At 43.2% G+C, this 23,818-nt stretch overlaps 2 long non-coding RNA genes across 2 annotated transcripts; both read right to left on the bottom strand.

Moving 5' to 3' along the window:
- Nucleotides 1-862: 862 nt before the first annotated feature.
- LOC121064826 lies at nucleotides 863-7,238 on the bottom strand. Its single transcript, XR_005816716.1, has 3 exons — nucleotides 6,679-7,238; nucleotides 6,401-6,531; nucleotides 863-6,097 (listed from the first exon to the last, which is right to left on the bottom strand). It is a non-coding gene; the product is annotated as an uncharacterized LOC121064826 (long non-coding RNA).
- A 1,128-nt stretch (nucleotides 7,239-8,366) lies between these two features.
- On the bottom strand, nucleotides 8,367-23,247 carry LOC121064827. The gene is made up of 3 exons (XR_005816717.1): nucleotides 23,195-23,247; nucleotides 11,573-11,787; nucleotides 8,367-8,820 (listed from the first exon to the last, which is right to left on the bottom strand). It is a non-coding gene; the product is annotated as an uncharacterized LOC121064827 (long non-coding RNA).
- Nucleotides 23,248-23,818: the final 571 nt, after the last annotated feature.

Here is a 23,818-nt window from a genome sequence, read left to right on the forward strand (position 1 = left end):
TACGGTCACGGCCTATACATCTGAATGTCCACTAGCTGGTGGTGAGGAAGGAGAAGATGTGGGTGCTGGTGATGTAGTTGTCTGTATGGTTACCAATAAAATCTCTAGTTTGATAAAGGATGAAAATAGGGAGCATTCATATAGCTGGGTTATACAGAGATGCAGAGGGTGTGTGTGTGTGTGAAAGACTTCATTCATGTGGTGTATTCAAATGCGTGTCTGGTGTATACACAATTTCCAGACACATTACAAGGCAGCAGAAACAGAAGGGTGGATATGCATTTACAGAGATATCCAGTTCTTTGAGCAAGAGCAAATACGTAAATATAGCAAATAGCTCAGAGCAACAGAACTAATGGAGGCTGTTTTCCTATGGATTTGTGTGCTGGCTTGACTATACAGCGTATAAAAATGTGTGAGCTCCAAATAATTATTTATCACTGTGTCCCTTTTTCATAATGGTTTTCTAGCATATAAGAAAGGGTTAGACAAAGCTGGTGCTGCAGCCTTTCCTTCAGTGGAGATGACAGCACAGCTCTTTCTTCTACTTGGCTGCCTATTTTCATTAAAATTCTAGGGATTCAGTACCTCTGAGATTGCCAGCCCTGTGTCAAATACAGATGAAATTAGTCAGGAGATTCAAAATTTATTAGTAACACATATACATATATACATGCACACATGTGCAGCATGTGCTTTCATAAGCATGGGCTCATAGGAAGCCAAACTAAGAAGAATACAGAAAAATCTCTCTGATCTTGAAGCTGTGCATTCCCAGCGTAAAGCAAAACAGCAGAAAGTAGTTTATTAAAATATTTGTCAGTGTGTTATTCATTTAAAATCTGGATCTTTATATGGAAGGGAAAAAAATGGTGCCCTTGTCAAGAACTGAGCAAGAGGCAAATGTGTAATTGTTCATAGATTTTAAGGCTGGAGGACAGTCATGAGTGGGTAGTCCCCTGTCCCATAACACTCATGCTAAAGAGTGTACAGGTGAGGTAGTTCCCACATGCATAAGGCAAAATCAGTGCTATCAAATAAAACTTTGGTAAGACATACCTGGAGTCCCAAACTCAATTCTACTCCTGTGTGGTAAGAAAGAATGCAACTCAAAATGGGGCAGAGCAGGGTTAGTAGGATGTTCATGGATTTTAGCATTTTTTTTTTGAGGGAAGACTAAAACAGGGTGACTTGTTTAGCATAACAGAACAGAGACTGAGAAAGAATATGGTTGTTCTCTGTAAAAATATCACAGAGGCAAGCATAAGCAAGAGAGAAGTGCTAGTTAAATGTAGAGACTATTGCTAGCATAAGAACCCATGTCTGTAAATAATCTTCTAAAATTAGACCAAAAGTTGAAAGAAGCTACCTAGTGAGCTGAGGAGTTAGTTTCTGCATCTGCATTTTAACAGAAGAAAATAGCAAACTTATTTTAAGCTGTAGCTTAATGAAAGATCACCAGGAGGGTGTCTGACAGAGTGGTATGTGACTGCAGAACTTGGACTCTACAATCCAACACATTCTTCATCTTCGTGAAGTTCTAAAGGACATCTTTCAGCAGGTGAGAGTCCATAATTTGGGGCTGAGATTTCAGTATGTTGGAAAAGCAATGTGCCATAGGGTAGGTCTGTAGTACAAAGCCATGTTCATCATCGAAGGTAGATGGGGACCCAGGAACCAAAGGGAATTTAGGCCCTTTTCCCTATACACCACACCAGGCAGTACAATATGCAAACCTCCAGGTGAAGGGGTTACAGCCCCACCACGGCCCCCATTTAGCCAGGCACCATGTCACCTCCCGCTTAAAGGCCACCTCATTAGCAGGAAGCACAGCACTCCACCTCATTCCATTACTTTATCATTTTCTTTGTTCATGCCCTATTTACTGGGCTTGTAAAATGTGTATAAGCCTATAAGTGGCAGAAAGAACTTGACCGAAAATATAATTAACAGAATTCTGTACAACAGAGATGTGGAAACTGTGGAAGGCATTAGCCATAATGACAATGCTGTTGGACATGCATAATTGAATGTCAGTAAGGCACCCGACAGCATTCCATGTTACGTGGGTTTGATTTCTTTTTCCCGGATGCAGCTGAACAGGTGGGTGGGTGTCTGAGGGGAAGAAACCATGGAGAATTATATCCTGACTTGCACCAAGATGCTGAGCCTCACCTTCGACCAGCACTCCAGCCCGAGATTGTTTATCCCAATGTGTAGGTGTAGGAGAAATCTCGTTCCTAACGTGGCATATAGGCACTGCTGCCTGCTGTATTTCAATCTCTTTACGTTTATCAGTAGCATAAATCTCTTTTCTTACAATGCAGAACATCTCTTGGAGGCAGGAACTCATTGACCACATGCTGTAGCAGTTGGAGAGGCATGCCTGCTAATTACTGGCACTCTGCAGCACTTACATCAACATTTGCTGTTGCAAGTAATAATTATGAGCCATAGCATGGATCAGATTGTACAACCAATAGCTTCCTTCCTACTTGTGTTCTTTTACTCCATTTTTTTTTCTTTTTGTTTTCCACCTTTGCACCCTGAACACCTCCCTCATCCCTGAACCATGAACATATGTAGGCTCCAGATCTGACAGAGGATCCAAGTTGGAATGAAGGAAAAGGGAGGAACTAAATTCTTTCTGGATATTCATCTGAGGAGACATATTTCCCCATATTTCCTCAAGTATTTCAAAAGCAGTACTTGGGTTAATGTTCCACAAGGTATGGCAAGCCTGGCTGTAACAGCATGGGCTGGTGTTACAGAATTATTTTCCCATATAAAGTGAGCAGAAAGCTCTTGCAGATCATAGGCAGAGAAGACTGGTTATGTCCTTCTAGTTCTGAGGTGCTACTCATCTTCTTTCAGACCAACACGATATCACAGGAACTGATGCTGCACTGGGTTACCAGAGTAAATCAGCGAGGTTCACTTAAATGAATGGAGATCCGATGCTATAAAACATCTGGAAATGGTAGGACAATGGAGTTTTTATACTGTTAGTACTTTATGGCAACCTTCTTTTCATCTCTTACATCTTTGCACGTTCCTCCCAAGCAGGCAATATCAGCAAAGACTGGATGAGCTGCAGACAGCTGCAGTGGATGCTCCAGAACCCCATATTAGCCCTCGCCATCCTCACAACAGACATTTCCCTGCAGATGTTTCAGAGATTGTTCCACGCTGACTGATGTGTGGGTCTGAGAGCTATTGGTAATATGCTGGGCTCCCTGCGTGTTGCTCTGCTTTGTGATGGTGCCACCCAGCCAGGAGCAGCGGGGTGCACCAGCACCAAGAACGGAGCATGTAAAACGTTCCCATCCTTGGTCACCTTTCCACCCATGTCATCTTGGAGAAGACAGCTTTCACAGCACACCAGTGTGAGCAATTGCCAGCCCATCGGAGGCGAGGTCCAGCATCATTCCCTGGCTCTTCCTGCAGAAAATGAAGATGTTAAACATAACATCAGGAAGTCCAGCTCACATCATCTTCTCAGGCTGGGCTACACCACATGTGATTCCCAGTGGGTGCCCCAGTCCATACCCTGGAACCCCCCTCACCAGAAAACTACTTCCTCGTTATTTTTCTACCCAGTATAACAAATCACCTTTCTTTTCCTCCGGAGGTCCCCTTAGTCCCTCCATCACCCAACCAACATGTGCCAGCAGTCTGGACGCTCACAGAGGTGCTTCCAGCAGCACCTGTTTGGCTACCAGGACACCTCCACGGCGTGCACTCGCCTGCCAGTGCACAAAATGAAGCAACATACACCGCATGAAGTGTACGAAGCCAAAAGTTTAACTGCTTTATTTTCTAGTCTCGCACATTTTCTTTCTCTGTAGTTTTGATTAGTACTTCAAAAAATGCTACCACTGCTGAAATAATTCCCAGCATCTTGACTAGCAACTTGAGTTTTCAGGCTTTAGAAGCTAATGTTGGTCATAACACATCAGCCTGAAGGGGGAACTTGTCCAAGGCCCTATTTCTGAGGAAAAACAAGGGAAGAGCACGGCTACATACACTGTTACTGCCACAAAATATTCTCCCTGCCTGCAGCAGCTTGGGGTCTAAGCAGTCTGTGCAGGCAGTTTTTGTATGAATGATAATGTGATATATGCTCTCTATTTTTAGTCAGCCAGTGCATATAAGAAGCTTCTAGGGTTTTAGTCTACTCAAGCAGGAGGCTAGAGGATTCACAGACATTATTTATTTCTATATATAAAGAGGAAAGTACTGTTTATTTCCCCCAATGTATTCTTATTTTCCTCTTATTCTCAAGGTTCTCCATGCCAGAAAAGTAAATATACCTGCAAGTAAACAAATCTTTTCAGTTTAAACTGATACGAGGACTTTTTGAAGAAAGTGGCAAAATGCTGTCTCAGTTGAGTGTGTTTTTTCCAAAATAAAAATACATATTGATGAAAATTATTAAATCAGAAGATGGGTGGTCAAACAACCAGGTAAACAATCGTAGTTTGCCAGCTGCTTTCCCAAACCCGAGCCAAGATTTTTAATAGTGACAAAGATGAGTGTCAATAGGTGCCAACGAAAATCTGCACAATGCACTACAGGAACTATAGTGCTATTATCAAGTCCAGAAATTATGCTGAATATTTTGGGTATGAATTCTTGGACCTTCTCTATTTATCTGCTACATGCATACGTGCTATAGCATAGTTAAGCTGCCTAATTTGTAATATCACTCAGTCTTCAGCTCCCACTGATGTCAGTGCTTAGGTTTCTGGGAAAAGAAAATGAAAAAAGGAAAAATTTGTTATCTTTTCAGGACTTTAGATGTGGAGACAGAAAAATAGATACTCAAATCCTGGCACCAGATGTCTGATGGCCTGTTTGGAGAATTTGTAAGATTAGATGGACAAGAAAAATGAAGAGGAAGGCTTCACCCAACGTAATAGGAAAGTATCTGCAAGCAATCATGATGTCGTCGTAATTTCACAAACAATCCGTATTAACCCGTACACAAATCTCCGTAAGCGCTAAATGAAATGTTAACCATTATATCCCAAACACTTTATCACAGGAGACGTTTTGTGACATCAGAAACTAGTTTTCCTTCCACTCAATTATCTCTATTAACTGGTAATGTATACGGAATCCGTACCATGTGTTTCATAACGCTGATCCTCATTAACTGAGCAAACAGAAACACAGCCGCGTTGGCAAGGCGACTGGAGTGACCGGCGAGCGCAGATCCCGCTGGCCTGGGACCATCCATCATCAGCCCCTGCGCTGCGGTATGAAGTTAGCATGTAATTAATAGGCACTTAGTGTGACCAGCACCACAGAGAAAGTCTGGAGCGAGCGCATTTCCACAAAAGCCAGTGGCTACGGCAGCGCGCGAGACTTTATAGGCAGCATTTTACGGCATCGGGTGGATTTCAATCCTCTGAAAACCTGGAGCAATTTATAAAGCAAAGCTACATAAAACCAAAAAGCGCAGAGCACATAAACACATAACCCACTTTTGTTTTCTCCTGTACAGCGATGCAAAATGGAACAATTATCCTTCCCTGGAAAGACTTGAATTATAAATGACATTTCTAGATCTCTGCAAATGGGTAATTCCCACACTGTCGTGCAGCGGGCCTGACGCTTATTAACTTTGACCTCCTGTATAAAATGCTATCAAACCAAGGACCCATCTCAGGAAAACATTTAAGCGTGTGCTCAAGTTTAAGTGCTGCGATGAACTTATTGTGAGTAAAGCTTGTATTTAATTACTTTGCAAAGCGGGGATGCCATTATGAGCTGCTGAGCAGCCCTGGGCCACAACTGCTCTGGCTGCAGCCGCACCGTCCCGCTCTGCAGCCATTCAAAAGGCAAAGCAGGGAGAACGGCAGTGTGGAAGCAGCCCCAGCACCAAAACCCACCAACTTCAGTCCTGCTGGCCCCTGTCCCCTGTTCGGTGTAACTGCGAACACGCAGCTTGAATCTCTTCTCAGCTCTGGAAGTGTAATTCACAGGTAAATCCTCCAAGGAGGGGAAGGAGTAGTGGAAACAGGGAGAGCGAGGCCAGCTCTTCTCTTTGTAGCTATTCCATAAAATTGTGCCAGCACTGGAAAAAAAATCCCTAGGAAACAAAAAAAATATATAAATAAATAAAAAATAAAAGGAAAAAGGGCTCTGTAAAATAGTCACATGCTGCAGCTCAGAATTTCCTGCTGTGCTTCTGTCACCACCTCCTGATCACCCCTCAGCTTTGCAGCTTTATCTAATTCTTCCTGAGGTCGCTGAGCCCTGGTCCTCCCCCGACACCGCCTTTGTGTAAATGCAGAGCTGCAGTTACACACGATTTACACCAGCATGCATGGGCAAGTGACGAAATGGCCCCTGGAGGCCCCTTCCTCCCCACCTCTAAGCATCTCTAACTCACAAAGACCGAGGCTCGCACAGGGCAGCTTGTCCCTCGTGAGCTGAGATGTGGAGGCGTGGAGTCCATTACGGGATTTATTAAGGGAGACGGTGGTGATGGCAGTGCTGCTTTTCCCGCAATTTGCATAAAATCTGTGCGGAAAGAGGGAGAAAAATTGTGAACATCTGGCTATGCCTATAGCCGATACGAAATTCTATTATCGTGTTGGCACAAGCCTGTGAGCGTGGCGCTGCTAAATAATTCATTAAATTAGCAGAAGTTACATGTGGAAGACGTACACTAATCTTGCGCAGAGGAACGCTGTTCTCCATGGCAGAACAAGCTTTACAAGAATGAGGTGTTCACCACCTGATGTCAAATCCAGGCCTGGAAGGATCTCGTTCTTCCTCCAGTGAACAATACGTGATACAAGCTCAGAGGATGCTCGTTGCCCAGTCCCATGGGGGCTCACCCTGCACGGTGGGGAACAGGGATGGCACAGGAGGATTCACAGCTGGGAATATCCTCGGAGCTGCTCTCCCTCCATGGCAGTCAGGTCACTGGGCTGCAGACAGACCCTGGCCAAGCACTGTCACGACAAAATGTGACAAAACGTGACAAAATGTAACACCCAGCGTGTCACCCACTCGGTATAGCAGCTTGCCCCGTGTTGCTCTCCAGAGGATGCTCATGAAGTGCTCAGCCAGGCAAGCTGCTTCTGCTGCCCTCACTCCTCCATTGCACGGGTTCATGCATCTCCCAGCTGCTGGATGGGAGCTGCAGGGCCAAAAACCTGCCCACACAGCTCAGTAGGGCACGCAGCACGCCCCAGGGCCGGACCCAGGCCCCCCGGAGCCCAGGCTGAAGTCCTTGAGTGTCTCAGAGGAGCTGAGAGCAAGTCTTAATGCCTGCAAGCACTTGAGGTGCTCATGGGATCAAGCCATAAAAGAATCTGCTTAGGCAGCAAGCAGAGCATAACCAGAAATCAGAGGCAGCTGGAGAACCCAGGCAGAAGCAGCACAAGCGCTGGTCACTTATTCAGGATTAATTCAACTGCCTCTAATTTGCCTAACGTACAGAATTTGCATAGACTCCGCATTTGTTTTATTAGCTTCCATACTGCATGACATTGGCTCCCTGAAAAGCCCATTTCTCATCTCTCTACAAGATAAATTTTTCCAGTCTTTTCTCTCTCTTTTTTTTTTTTTCCCCTTTGTTAATTTTAAGGCAATGACATCAAGTACAGTTCCCTTCTATTGTTTTGCAAACAAGTGTTGAGTAAAAGACCAAAACATAGTGTCAGATCTCCCCGTCACCTGGATGAATGCTGTTCTCAGAAAGGACAGTGCTTTCATCTTAATTGCTCGCTGGCAATGAAAGCGTTGGAGTTCAGCACTTCAGTATAAATCAATGAGAGAAAAAAAATCATAACAGTTTACTAGAAAAGAGAGTGTCTTTCATTGTGGGTATTTTATAATGCTGCAAAGGTAGGAGAATTACATAGCTTACTTGCTCCACTACCACAATATTTATAAATCCTTATTATGCCAGTTTCCATCATTTTAAACCTTTTTTCCTATTCCTGAGCAATTTGCAAACAGTGTTCTGTTTTCTGATAAACACTGAAATACAGATACCTTGCAATACCCAGTACCGGTGAGTTTAAATGAGCTGTACGGAGCGCTTGTAATTTAAAGCTTATTTTTTAAAAAACATACATAGCTCTGAGACTGTGGAGCTATAAAATATCGCCCTGAATAGGCGTGTAATTCATTGTAATACATTTAATGTCAGGGCTTTCATTATTTAGCATAAAGCCTGGCCAATGGGGCTGGCCCCACTCCAATGGAGAGAACAGGAACGTTTCTGCCCTGGGTCCTGCAGTTCCCAAGCTCAGCTCTCCGCAGCCACGTAGGCTGATCTAGGGGTCTCTCATCACAGAGCAAGGTTTAAAATGCTAAATAGGGGGCTAATGATTTGAAATATCCATCCCTACTGTAAAATAGCTTAATCTCAGAGATGGGGGGGAACTGAAGGTTGTGCAGGTGTACCTAGATCCACAGATACCTGCAGGCACCCGCTCTTCCAAGAGAGAGCTTCCTATCACAAAATGCTAAAGTGAGAATTGCTGTAAAAAGATCAGCCTCTAATTAAACAGGATTTGTGTATCTTGTCGTTAAAGATTAATCTCTCTGGCTAAAATGTCAAGACTTCATAATAAAAACACAGCATTTTCTGTAATTCTGTGGTGACCGAGTATTTTAAATGTGTACCCACAAGCCAGTGCAAGCCACTCACATTACCATTTGGAGTTGACATCCAAACTTCTCCAGCAGCTGGTCTCTGTATCCAATTAGTTTTCTTGACAGGACTTGAATATTAAGTTGTTGTGGTTTTTAATTAAATATTGAAGAATTATGGTGACATGGCATGACAGCCTACTGCAAAATAATTTACAATATCCTGTTACATTGTTATTTTAAAACAATTTTCCTAGCATGTTTAATCTTCTTAAAACCTGCTGCTAAATGAAATTACTGTATTTTGCTATATATCAAATAATGATAAATGGCATCTTGCATTTACATTTGCCTTCCCTACCCAAGGAGCATAGTTCTCGCTCCTTCCTTACCTGCCTCCCTCCTTTCCTTAAAGAGAAAAACATTGCTTTCCATCACAGAGAAGCCTGAGATTTTTTGGGCAGATCCTCAAGGGGGTCACATATATTAAAAACCGGGCTGACGCTGAACATGTGCTATTACCGTCAAAGACAGAGAGGTCAGAATGGATATTAAGGAGACCCTGTACAAGCCTCCTTTGCCCAGCAGCTCAAGTGAAAACCTGCCACTTCGCGTGTCAGATGTTTTGACGCGGTTTGTGCATTGGCTGATAAAAGGATCACAAAACCCACGGTTCAACAGCAATTAGGCGTGCACAAAAAATCAGTGCGTAATAAAAACTCAGCTGCAAAAACCCACAGAGCATGATTAAATTCCTTGGGTCAGTGCAACCCAGAGCAGAATTTACCTGGTAAATGCCAGTAATAGCAGATACTGTGGCAGCTTTATTTGGATATATCTGTAGGACTGGGTTGATGTTTCTTTCCAGGTTTTGATGCAGTGCCCATCCCCTCATTAGCCAAGCAGTCATCCCCACTCCTTCTCCGTCCACCCTGTGATCAGGTGTTTAAAATATACCTTAATGTGATCGATGTCTGAATAACACTGGCTATCTGAATGATATCACAACTTAATTTTTGAACCAGCTTCGTTTGAGCTAAACTAGAGGACGAATATAAAAACTCTGAGCACACAGCACATTTTTCAAAGGTTGGAAAGATCTCTTTTTTCCAGCACGAGCAGGAAAAAATGCAGAGTTAATTTTGACAGCATAGACACTGCTGCCATTGTGCAGTCAGAAACTTGAACTTCCCAGCTGTCTTGCTGGCTCAACACTCCATTAAATGTTCGAAAGGGAAGAATACACGCTGGAGATTTTGTTTGGAGGAATAGCTCAAGGGCAGAATATCAGACTGCTTTAACAAACACGGTTCCGGAAGCCACATTATTATTATTATTATTATTATTATTATTATTATTATTATTATTATTATTATTATTATTATTATTATTATTTCTTCTGTTCTCCCCTTTATAATCTCCAGCTTCCAGGGACATAATGACACACTGCTATTTCTCAGAACCATAGGCACTGCAAACGAAACCTGGGCCAGCCTCATCAGTAGCAGCAGCTAGAAGCACGCAGCTCTGGTGCCATTTTTTAGCTTTATGAGGGCTGCAGCGTGCAGGCGGCTCAGCTGGCTCCCTCCTCCCCAGCCCACGAAGAGCAGGGACTGCCCAGGCAACGTCAGCCTGCACCACTGCTGGAGGGGAAGCGTTTCAGAGACAGGAGGGATTATTTGTGGGCCGGTGATCTTCTCTTCTCCACCTGCAGAACCCTATTAATTTTCTACGGTGATATTTAATATCTGCCTTGGTAGCGCATCCACACTGAGCTTAGCATTTTTCAGACGTTAAGAAGAAAAGCCCCGCTGAGTGAGACACCTCCGTGCAGCCCCACCACCGCGTGGTGTCCGGCCAGGCTGTCATAAGCAAATGTTTGCTCTCCAGCAGGTATCCCCAGCTCATCTTTTGGGACCTACCGGTGATGTGATAACACAGAGCCAAGCTGCCCGCAGGTTTTAACAGACTTGTTAAGCACACGGGTCATGAGGAGTGGCAGAACTAAATGTACTGTCAGGTTTGGGATTGACAAGGCAGGCATTGCTTGTTACAGCGAGCAACCCCGAGCTGAGCAATGCAGTCCTAACGTTCAGCCCGAAATGTGGGCAAGACAGAAGTGCCCAGGGGGCAGCCTGAATGTCACTGGAAAAATCCCATTCAGTGCCAGTATGATCTAATATGATGCAAGGGGTATCTGTCATCTAAAGCAAAAATTATCAGCAAAACCAATAATTTCAATTCAGATGCAACCACAGCAGTGAAAAGATAGATCAGGATATAGGAAATAACAACAGCATAGGGAAAAAAAAAAAAAAAAAAAGATAGTATTTTCGTTTAATAGTCTTTCTCTTGAGCATCATGGCCTTCCCCAGGCACACAGATCATTTTCTTTGTATGCTGCTTTGAAGCATCTTCCCAAAGCAAGGCCATTCCTCTCTGGCATCCCTGCAGAGTTGCCATCCATGCAAGTGGCAGTCCTGTGCACGTGGCATAGGTGACATCTTTATGCAGGAACAGAGAAAAAAAAAAATCTTTACTCCCTCTCTGTTCCCCCTAATATATTCATCTTTCAAACCAAGTGACTACGATTGCTGCCATGGAAGTGCTTTGGGGAGCCCATGTGACGAAAGCTTTAAAAGCATAAAGGGAACTATTTGTTTTTATGAATCCCAAAAGGCTATTCTGAGAGTTGCCCAAAGGGAACACATGAGCAATACTTAAGAAGAAGAAATATTATTTTTCAATATGGTATAAAATATTTACTATCTGCCAGTGATGGGCGCTGAATGATTTGTGGATATTACTTTGACAGTGCAGTGTTTAAGGATGCATTTCACCCTACATAGGCAATCATCAGAGCAGTATATCAAAACCTAAAAATCTCCTGCCAGTACGGATATTGACTGCATCCGAAAACAAATGCATGTGTAACTCACCATGTACAACGTACCTTAAAGTTGTGTGATTTTTAAATACGTGCATACAGATCGTGTCTATTTCCTGGTGGGAGAGACTGATGTGTGTTGTTACTCAAGAAGCAAAAATCAAGATTCTAATTTACGTCACACGCAGAAAATTTAGATGTCTTTGCCACTCTTTACTCAGGTAGGGTGGTTGTACTCCATCCTGCCAAGCGAAGAATAAAAGCCGCTCCTTTCTATGTACCTTGGGAAGGAAGAGTGAGAGACAGAGGGAGTAGTTATGGACCCATGAAGGAAGACAAAGGTGTAATCTGATGTATGACATAGGACAACACACTCTTTGCCTTGGTGTCTGTATCTCTTGAAGAAAACAATGTTCTAATAGTAAGAAAATAATGCCCAGCAAGTATCTGCTCGTCCTGCTAGTGCCCTACAGAATTTCCTACCTTAATAACCTCTGCACCAGGACCCTTCACTATGGCACAGTCCTTCAAAAGGAGATCTTGCTGCCATTCCCGTTGTGGCCAACACAAGCCTCATTTCCTTCCCTGGGTTGGTGCAAGAGGAGCAGCGGAGTCTTTGCTGGGTGTGAGGCAGTGGGCAGGGGGTGCCTTACCTACCTCTGCCTCTAAAAGCTTTCTGAAGCAACTTGTCAAGTCTTCCTCCGTAGTCACAGCAAAGCAAAAGGTGGCCCTGAGGATAATCCACCCTCCCTCCCTTAGATCCTGTGAGAATGCTGACCAAGCGCTTTGCGAAAATGTTTTCTAAATAAATGCAAAATGCTAATGTGTCTGTTTTACCAGTTTGGTAAAAAAAAACATTTACCAGACCATGTCTTCCACGGTGTCTGGGCTAAGCAACTCGTCTGTGATGCATGACGAGAGGTGGGCACCTCGAGAGAGCAATTCCTCCCATCTCCAGAGAGGATCTAAGTGTGTGCATGTAGGCCTGTGCAAAACGCACAGGGACAGCAGAGTGTTTGCTGTGGCTTTAATTTATTTACACAGTGGGCTGCATTTTTAATTTTGGCTTCCACTGGACTCCACCTGAGCTGAAAGGCTGCGATCATTGCTCAGTTTACAAGAGCGTTCAAAGCCCCAGGCTTTTGGTAGTTTCAGAACAAACAAGGCAAATCTTTTCAGCTTCTCACTTTTTTTTCCCCAAATGTTCTGTTTATTTTCAAGTCAATTGAAAACAGAAAATTTAAACAAAGGCTCTACTTTTGCAGTAAGGATGTTGTGTAGATGTGCACGTAAAACTCCATGGCACTCGAGCAACGTTACTCTTACGAGCGTATTGGCCTTGAGTAGAGCTGGACTTCTGGAAGCCTGATTGTGTGGCTTTGGATTATTCACAGGAGTGAAGCCTGGAAGGTCACGCTGCCCTCATGAGAGATCGCTTCACCCAAACCCGACGTGCAGCCACCTCTGGTATGGATAGCGGTAGCATTTAGCAACGCGCAGCGAGATAACCCAACTACATTAGGACAAGAAGTGGAAAAAGACTAACGCTGCCAACAGGAACTCTGGGGAGACCTTAAGTAGGCAGGTTGTAGCTACCCAAGTTGTAACCGGGCCAAGGAACCAGGGAGAACTTGTCAGCAGCACAATAGTGGCTGCACATTGGCAGTGATTTGGAGGAGCTGAAACCTGGCTTATCTCTGACACCTCGTATTACACTGCACAGCCCACTTACAGCTGGCTGGCGTGGGAATGAAGAGCGCAGGAGACCTTGGAGTCACCACAAGTCTGTAAAAGGGCCTGATGTATATATCCTACATATCCTATGCGCTGCATGACCACGCTAACCCTGTCTGGCTGCGTGCTCTGAAGGCAGGACTTGAAGGAAGTTATCCGCAGCTACTATGGTTGCTATTACTTTTCCAGAGCTTGCTTGCTTTATGGACATGTCTGGGGTCATTATGAAGTTTCTGGATTTATATGAGACTTTTAAACTCTTCGGGTACCTATGAATAAACTAAGCCACATGAAATCATAGCCTAAAGGAAATTAAGAGTCTGAGTCTAATACTGGATGCATGCCTGAAAAAATCTATGAGTGCACCAGCAAGCTTAGATGCCCTCCCTTCATATCAAATTCCTACTGAGGATTTTGTTGCTTTTTAACATTTTCTGTTGCTCGGCTTCCACGTGAGAGCATTTAAAATGGCCACAGCAGTGGCACCTGAGCTAGCAGGGCTAGAAAGCATCGCTCTCAGCCTATGAGGAATGGAAAGACCGCAAGCCATTCTGAAACAACGTTTCTGGCTGCTGCTCAGAGCAGCACAGAGGTCTGTGATGTTGGCTCCCAAACACCAGGAATGGTTGCTTAGGCATCCCACAAAGCACCAGAATACATATTAATTGCGTTGATGAGAAAGCTCCCTCTGCTGAAGCTCTCTTCAGCATTAATTTCTCAGCCAATCCATGCTCAGTGAATCCGAAACCGTCTGCTGGAGTCTGTGTGAAGAGGGAGCCCGGCGTATCACAGGGCTGAGAAACTTGGAGCCCAAACCCTGCCTGTCTGTGAGGGTCCCCTTGGTCTTTATTCATGGAGCAGTCACTCCCTGTCAGTGCTAACTTGTTGCGTGAGGGCTTGCACATGGCTTCTGCAGTTGGCTGGGACCTGCTGCATGCCTAGCAGGCAGTGACCCACTTCAGTTATTTACTCCTACATCTCCAGAATGATGTATCTGGCTTAAGGCATTCTGCTTGTACCCCAGAGGTTCACACAAGCCAGAAAATAACAGAGCTGGCCACAAGAAATAATTTTTTTTTTCCTCTAGGTCCTGTGTTGTCTTCCCAAAGCCTGCCAGAACAAGTTCACAATGTTAGAACTTACCTTCATATGATCTACAACTTTGGCCTGAAATATCTTAGATTGCTTAAAGCCTTTGATTTTCTGTACTCAGTAACTTTGCTCTTCCGCTGGAAACTGAGCTCACTAAAACTAGGACAAAGCTTATCCATGCAGGAGGCAGAACTGGTCAGGCTGGGACTGTGGAATGAGGTCCCTCAAGACTGAAGGTCCCTGTTTCTTTAACCTTGCCTTCTCTAAAATAAATACAGAGCACCATGTATATTTTTCAAAGAAAACAAAGCCAAACAAAACCAAAACTGATAAACCCATACCAAAATATGACATTCCAGGGCATGCACTTCACTCCAGAGGAGGGGAGAAGAGTAAACATCACATGATAGATATTAATCACATCACTTAAGGCATCATTACAAAGCATTTATATCCTGTTACAACAAACCGATGCAGATTAGAAATCAGACTACTGAGCTATTAAGCCAATTTGTCAAATGGTCAGCTGTGAAATTTTAACTTCTCCCTTAAAAGCATTTTGGAACTGGAAAGCTGCAATGTCTTCCCTTTCTCTAGGGGAGATCTAGGGAGCTACTTGCCTCTAAGACTGACATAGATACCAGATAAATTAACAGGAACTGTACTTAAATAGAAATAGTGGATGCCTGAATACATATGATGTACTTTGGGAAATCACTACAGATTTTATAAAGGTAAATCCTGCCTTAGGAATCTATGACAGGTCCTTGAAGCAACTGATAAACACGAGAGTAAAGGGGATCCGGTCAATAAGGGCTTCTTTTCTGCCAAGTTTTTTTTTTTTAATGATTTTTTTTTGCATGGTTTCACTGGACACCTGACAAGTTACTGGGAGAGGAAATAACAACTGTTACTTGTACAGAAAATCCCTGACCTGAAAAAGGTTGAAAGATGCTCCTAGTATTAGGTATGTTTGTCTTGTTCCTATAGTCTTCATTTTACAAACATCTTCACTATTCCCTACACACACAAGGATAACAAATTAGGTAAGCCTTTGATCTGATCCTTTTTGGGCATTGTTTTCTAACTATTGTTCGTTTCAGCCCCTTTCATTAATTGGCAATTAGGGATCATCATCAGAGTAAGAAACAAACTTGGGATTTGGTTAGGAAAATGTTTGAATCTCTCTTTCCTGCCTTTTTCCCCCTGGACCTTAGTCCCCCATCATTAAATGGCAGCTGGTACACTTCCCTGCCTCAGTGACGTGATGTGAAAGACCAAGAGGTGCTTTGGCTTTGCAGTAACGAGGGACAGCAGATACCCTGTTTACAGAAAGGGCAGGAAAAAAATGTGTTGTAGGCATAGAGGGATGGTCTGTTCCTGGTTTTATGAAAGATAAAGAACAGAATTCACTTCAGCAGAATGCTTTAATGACTCCCAGGTTGAGAGCACACTGAAGAAATGCTACCTGGAAACATAGTGGTGTGCAATAACACAGTGACAATGAATCTGTTTCTTTTAATACGATCATCTGTGGTTCTGCTGACATAGCCCTGCAAGCTGTGTTGCTGTGAACCATTAGTAATGGAAGAAAGCCCTGGATTACAATATTCAGGTTCTCAGAGAAACCCAGTCATGACTTGATATGGCTTCTATCATGCCACTACTAGCATTAGCAGGCTGGAAAGAAAAAAACAAGAGCCCTTTGAAAGTTATTTCAGAGGGAGCTGCGGGGAAGCTGTATCTGTGTGAGCTCTGGTCTAGTTTAAGGTCTAACTTTGTTAGCAGGGGTTAAACAATTTACTTCAGTAGTGTAAAGTAGAGAAAAACTGCCTCAATTCATTTAGCCACAAATAGGCATCTACTTTGTTTTTGGGGTACCCAGGATAACCACACGAGGCTGCCCGATAAGGCCCTGAGTTTCCGAGATGACCCATAACTTTTGGAGGGGCAGCACCAGACAAAGAGGCACTGAGGGCATCTGCAACTGCACAATGAACTGCAATCGTTGTTTTTTTTTTTTTTTTTTTTTTTTTTTTTTTTTTTACAGCCACAGAGTGATTCAAGATAGATTGAGCTTGTTTGGTTTCTGACCCCCAAGGACCAGAACGGCTGTAGAGGCCTGCCCCACTGGTCAGCACGGATGGGACCTTTGGCCTCCGCTGTGACAGAAGAGAGCTTTTTTCCAAGCTGTGAATCACTGCCCTCTGACAAGGCCCTTCAGCTTCATGAAGCTGATGATTTCATTCCAAAACTGTACTGTGAGCTACTTTTCTACTTTTTCTACTTTTATCTCAGGTCCACTGTCGGTGTGAAAAAATAACGATATACATGCCTCTGCTCTGGGCTAGAGCGACTGTACGATGCAGCCACGTTTCAAGGAGCAGGTTTCTAGAAACCAAGAGAGAATCAATGTCAAACTGCAAACAGTGCAGGAGCCAATTCTGCTGGATGGCCTTCAGCATTGATTGGATTTTTTTTCTATTTTTACCTGATTTATTGTGTTTTTACCTAAAGGGCTCAGAAAATCACTAGTAGATAAGTGCCCTGGAAATACAAATATAAAAATATATTTATAGTCCTATTTTTAAAATCACTTCTTACAAGCCAAATGTTGTGGCCACGAGGAAGGTACAGTGTATAGGTTGCTAGGCACATTTGGGGAAAACTGAAGTGAAGCTGGTGACCTCAGAGAAAAGCCCATGGTAAAAAGAGAAAGGCTAGGATACTCCTGGAAAGTTGTAAACATAATTAAACCGCAGAAAAGAGAATGTCAGATGGATTAAGGTTAGTGGTTCAAATGCTGTCACAGCTTGCCTGTGAAGGACATTGATGATTTTATCAGAAAACAGTGGAAAAGGAAACTGCACCAGTCTGCCTCACTTCTGAAGCAGTGTGCAGAGCACAGGCTATAGACCTCAAGTACATTTCCAGTACATAACAAGAATCATCATCTGAAGACCATGGCATACTAAGGAAAAGGGGAAGGGGGAAAAAGCTTTTGAAAAGTGAGCCTGCAACCTGAAATCTGATTGAACCTCATTTGGTCTGTAGTCTGGTCCAAAAGAAAATCTTGAAGGAACCTTGGGCTGTCTTGAAATTTCATCTCGGAGCATCTCTTTCAGTTCCCTCCTCCACTATTTGGCAGTGTCTTTTGATACCACTGTTCCTCTCTCATTGATTTCAGAAGCAGCTGGCTTTCCTCCAGGCAAATGCTGGCTGGGGAGCTGAGGGGAGAGGCCACTCAGGCCTCAGAGGCCACTGTTGCCTGTGCTGCACATGCAAAGGAAATTGTAACACCGTCCCCATCACATGGAGGGAGGTGGGAAAGTGGGGGCTGTGCACCAGGGAGCTGGATAAGAGGTGGAAATTCCAAACCTGGCATGGAATGTGAAATAAAACCCCCAAACAGTAACACTTTGGGAAGTGGCTGAGAACTGTAAGGGTTCTGGTTTCTTCAGGGAATTAGTAACACAAAAGTCAGTTTGATTTCACTCTGCAGAAGAGAAAGAATACCTAGCTGACAAGATAGCTCCAAGTACAGGAGATGACTAGTTAGATTACTCTGAACAAAGAAGGCTGTGGTGACAGCAAACTTTCCTTTCTTGTGTCTCAGCCTTGTAACAGATGTTTACTGAGAGCACTTTTTCCAGTCTGTCTTTTCAGAAATCTAGTTCAAAAGAGTTAGGAATTCATGGCCATCAACACAACAAAAGAAGCAATAAACTTATGCATATCAAGGCCAACATGTCAAAAGCTCCAAAGACCCAAGCAAGCAATACAGTGATGTGCTATGATACAAATAAGATACTGTGATCCACCTCAGTAAGGTATTTTATTGCATAGTTAGAGTGTCTCTAAAAACCATACCTTATAAAGAGAAGATTTCACTTCAGAGAAGGATTTCCCCTATTAAAAGATGTATCTGCTTTGCAGGTATTCCAGGTGTTCTTTTTCAGTTGGACTTTTTTGCTTTACCATTTGCTTTACCATTCCCTTCTAATCCAAAGTGAAACGGTTAGCAACCTACTACACCACTTGAACACATACAAATCTATGGGGTCAGATGGGACAGCAGCCACTTGTGGCCATCTGCTCCATGTCCCAATACCACATATCAGCTGCTGTGCACACAATTTGAGCAAAAGAGGGTGAAAATTAGGCCCCCTTCAGTGCCCTGTATAAGAAGCATGATAATGTCCATTGGCATGGCAGCATAGCAAGAGGTGAGAATGATTTGGCCCAGCCTACTTGCATGGATTTTAGTGTTAAAGGGGAGAAATTCATCTCCAGAAGTGTTCCTCCATCCATCCAGACACTCAGGTACGTAACCAACTCTAGTTGCCATGATTAGTTTAGCTGTGAACACTAAGGCATGCAGACAGAAATATGATACAGCCGAGACTTTGGACTTATGCCAGTCAGTCATAAAGGCAGGGGAGTTAGAAAGTATTTTCCAAGAGAGGAGGCACACATACATCTGGGTAAGTCAGTGTGAGCAGGGAAGGATGGGCAGATAGCCACAAATTCTGAGGCATGTGTATTATTTTAAAGCAGTTTTCCTTCAGTATGTCTGTCACAGCCAAATTTATTATTTTCACATAAAATTCATTCCTTTCATGGAACTGGTTTCTAGTTGTCTCTTTCTAAATTATATGGGATTCTCTAGCACAGTTTTACTGTTTGGGAAGTGCACTGTAATCAATTCACACAGAAATACTTCTCACAGAAGTTCAGTATTAAGATGGTAATGTGTCTTGGGCTCAGTATTCCTGTCTGAGAGATTCTGAATTTCACTGGAGAGATTTACTCTCAAGAGCAAAATAAATGCACGCTTGTACAGGAAGTTCAATTGCCACACGAAGGCAGGTTATTGCCCCTCTAGTGCCATTGCTCTTGTGCCATGCCCTTATCGCCAAATGCTATTTATTGACCTTTGCACCTGCTTTGAGATCTCAGGATACAAAATGGTCGTCAGAGAAGGAAGAAAACCAAAATGGCCATCCTCTCCCAAGGTGCCACCAGACATGTCCTGTGGGCCTGGAGTCATCGTGACACAGCCCATCTGAGGAGGTGCAGCCCAGGCTCAGCTCCTGGAGGTCCTTGTCTTAGATAAGATGACAACAGTTTAATATCACACGCTGACTCTGGAGATCCCCATTTCCCTCCTCAGCCTGTGTCAGGGGCTCAAGCAAGTAGCTTAAAATGCTTGCAAGTAGCTTAAAAAGCTACTTTCCCCTCAGCTCTCTTGAAGATAACTGTACCTGGTACTGCCAGCTTGCTTTTGCACTTACTTTCTGGGTTGTCCTGGGCTGAACCAAATAAAAATGTGGAAAAATGTCAGTTTTGATACTGTTGAACACTTCTTAGCGTGATACGGAAACCTGCTGAACCAACTAGAGGCCAAACTGCCCTGATGCAGATGGGCCTGTTCTGCAGTAGGCAGGTGAGTAATCACTTTGGGCATGTTTCTGTCACTTGGAAAGAGCCCCGCGCCGAGCAGCCGGGAGCTCGCCGGGCCTGGCCTCTGCCTCACACCCCTGCCATCCCCTCCCCACTGTGGGCTCCTGGAGGAATATGGATCTCCAGGTGTCCCAGGGAGGGACAGCAGTTCAGCCTGAACGAGAAGCAGATCTGGCCAGCAGGCCGTGTCGTGCTGCTGGTAGCATGCAGAGCAGACATCTCCACACGTCAGCCGGCTGGCTGGCTCCTCAGCCTCAACGCTCTTGGGGAGAGCAGGTGGAAAGTAATGGCTGGCAGGACAACCAGCAGTGGTTTTTAACTTGCTTTGAGTGTATTAAGTTCTCCTCTGGTTCGGAAATCATGGGGAATCAGGCCGTCTCATGAAGCTCGTACACGTGCCAAAACAGTGTGCCTGCATATGATCTTTGGAGCAAGTAGGTCCCCTGCATGGTGTTAGAATGTACAGTGCGAGAGAAATGGAAAGGAAAAGTTCCTGCTCTGCTCTGTCCGGATGATAAAGGGATAACTAGCAATACAATCCCAAACCTACTCTTGCGGTTCTGGCAACAGAGAAAAACACCTTTATTTAAACACCAGAGGAGAGGAAAGAGTCCTGAAGCAATGCATCCCCAGAGAGTCCCCAGAGGCCTAGCAGCTCCTCCAGACCCCTCCAGGTCCATGCTGTGTCCACCAGCCCCGCTCAGAGCTGGCACGCCAGCACAGCCATGCCAATACATCAAGTTTTCTACTTCTTGTCCTTGTGTAAAGAGGCTGAGGAAGCATTATATTCAGTCTTGTCACGAGGCAAGCAAATGGGTTAATCCATCACTGCCACATGGTATCACTGGCTTTCTGATCTTGCCTGATTTCAAAACGAGACTTAAAGCATTTCTGACCTGGACCACTAGTTATTACCATGCTCTGCTCAGTGGCCTTCCACAAACATTTCTGCAGCACCTGCAGATGGTTTTGATATACTGCAGCTACTGTTTAGCCACAGGTTAACTCAGAAGCAGTCCTGTCTTCCCAGTCAGTTCACTTGCTTTCTACCTGGTATCACAGCAGTTACATTTTTTCCGCTTTGACTTATCAGCCCCTGTTCTTTCCCTCCTAATAGATCTGTGTGCCTTTCTGAAGTTTTCAGTAATAGAATTTGGGAATCCTAACCAGCCATAAGTATTATCTCAAGGAATACAATTTGTAGAAGGCTCTGTTGATTCACTGAGAAGTTTTCATGGTCAATTAAAATAAGGATTGTCAAGACATCTACTTCCACACTCCAGAAAATTGTTTGGGTTGGCACTTTTAAAACAATGTAATTTTTAGAAGAATTGTATGACAAAAAAAAAAAAAAAAGACTAAGTCAAAAAAATGCAGATTTGCTCATAACGATAGGGAGCTTGGTTTTCTGTGACTCCACAAGTCATATTATTTCTTATTCAGACAATTGGTGGATATTAATGAAAATCCCACAAGTTTTATACATTGTAGAAGGGATGGTTATTCATCTGAGAATCCCTGCTGAGCGTATATGGAGTATTTTTTCTGCAGTTATTGTCCAAGCTCCCTACAAACTCCCTGTGTATCTACATAAATCAGACAGGAGCTGACAGAGGAGGCTTATTCTGATTTATCAGCTGGCTATCTCTGCAATCTGGCAAACTACCTAAGCCCAGAGAATTGCTGTGATTTCCCAAGATCATTAATAGCATGTGTAGCAAAAGCTCCTTCTGAAGCTCAGCCCTGTATCCTAATTAGAGAAATCAAAGCATTTCTCAGTTTCAGAGTTGATTACTAATGTTTGATTTTCATCTTTTCAGTCAGCACAAATAATACTCTGAGTTACGGATGACCAACAATTTTCAAAGCAATAGAAAAATGTAGATATTATCAATAGATGAGATTAAAGATGTTGTCTGTATTGCATTTATAACTGGCCTGCATTACAATGAACATGTGCAGTTTAATGCAGTTAAAGATAATCTGTATCGCTTGCTAAACACATTCCATCAGTTTTACATTTATGCAGCTAAAGGCAAATGTTTAAACATTTGGTTAATGCACCATATGTCTAAAATGTTTTAGTTCCATCTGACATTTTAAAAATATTTTTATATCAGTGGTACCTCACTGAGTAAATTCATTTCTTCTAGAGCTGGGTATCCCATGCCCCTTTTTGCCACCACATTCCTAGACCTGTCTGCCATGATATCTTAATTTTTTGGCTCAATAATTTAATTTAATCTAATGTAATTGGTTTGGCAGCTCTATTAACTTTTTTTTTTTTTTTTTTTTTTTTTTTTTTATGTAGGTGCTAAATGAGGCAGAATGTGTGCATGGTGTTTGAGACTGCCTTTTTTCCACTCACCCATTTTAAAGCATGATGGCAATTTTCTGGACTGGGGCAAGAAAAGTGGGATGACCCAGCACCTTTAGGCAACCCACCTGACAGCAAATGAAGCATCCTTCATGGCAGACTAGCAGCAAAACCTTCTGGCAAACAATGGCACAGTGTAGATTAGGATCAACTTTGCATAGACTGCTCTGGTGACTCGTGCTTGAAAACTATACCTCAAGAAGAAGACGGTACACAGTCAAATATAGAGACGAGAGAGACAATACAGAGACAAGAGTCTGTCTGTACTGGGTAATTTAGATTTAGTAGTGGCTGGGAACCCTTACTACTACAGGCTATGCTTTGGGCTCCTTATAACATTGGGTAAAAAGATCCAACCAGAAATTTTTGCTTATGTATTTTCAATTGATAACTACTTCTATATGCATAACTAGCATGCTACTCTTGAAAAAGTTGTAGCTCTCTGGAAATTCTCTACTGAGGACGATAATGTGATAACATTTTAAGCAAGACACAGACGTTATTATATTATCAAAACAGCAAGTCAGTCTAATTGTTTGATGAGCTGTAATTTAAACACATCTTAATAGATTTTCTTCAAACTTCACAAAAACATCCTTCTTGGTTCTGAAAGAAAACCTTCCAATTTTCCATCTGAATCAATTTTGCAAATTAAAATTATAAGGAAACCAAAATAAGCTTTTATTGCCAAATCATCGTTATGCAACCTTGCAAGGAAGATTTGTTAACGTGGTACTAAAATCAGAGCTAGTGGTCTGACTGTGGTTACAGCAAAACAAATTGTTGCTGGTGTAACTTAGCATAGGCCTCGAGTGTCATGCCAAAAGGATACTTCACCTGATGCCATGATCAGGTTACTCTAAGAGATAGATTAATTTAGATGCAATGGATTTATGTCAAAAGAGAATTTAGCCTAATATTTCTCTCACTCTGGTTTCTATCTAGGGAAATATTCTAAGAGGAATTTTAAGTGGTTTTTGACTGATATTATTTATCAAAATCCAATATAAGACCATGCTTACTGGAGAAAGGAGAAGGTCAGCTTTTCCTCAGCACAGTCCAATTTAGGTGATTGTCAGAATACCAGCAGGTACTTCTACAAATCCAAAGGTAAATATTTCTCAGAACTTTGGGACAATTTCTTTGTCACGGATTAGGACGCAACTCTCGGTTCTGGCAGGGTGGAATTTCCAAAACCACATCTTTGCCTCTGTAGGCATCAACGTTGGTTTCACCCGCTTCAGTGGAAAGAGGCTTTAAGAGAGAGGTTTGCATGTCTGCAGCTTCAGGCTGCAAAGGACAAGCAGGATTTTAAGAACCATTTAACACAAAGGTCTGACAGGGAAGGCAAGCTAAGTGCTTCTGCCTTGGATGGAGAGACAGACAGGACAACCTCTTGGTCTGAATTCCCCTGCAGACCTCTCTGTGCAGCACTGTCTGCTTCGCTGCTGTCTTGTCTCATACAGATCCTGACGGCTTGACAAGGGAGTAAAGTTGCATTCTTCTTCCTTCTGCAAGATGCTGCTTTACACAAATGCCAGCAAATGAATCCTGATAAAGTAATCAATCAGTTTAACAGAATGAAAGCCCTGTGTACTAAAGGGTGATGTGAAATTATTGCCTAACCTATTAAAGGAATAAGCCTG

This window comes from Cygnus olor, chromosome 2 (assembly GCF_009769625.2).
Source record: "Cygnus olor isolate bCygOlo1 chromosome 2, bCygOlo1.pri.v2, whole genome shotgun sequence".
NCBI lineage: Eukaryota > Metazoa > Chordata > Aves > Anseriformes > Anatidae > Cygnus > Cygnus olor.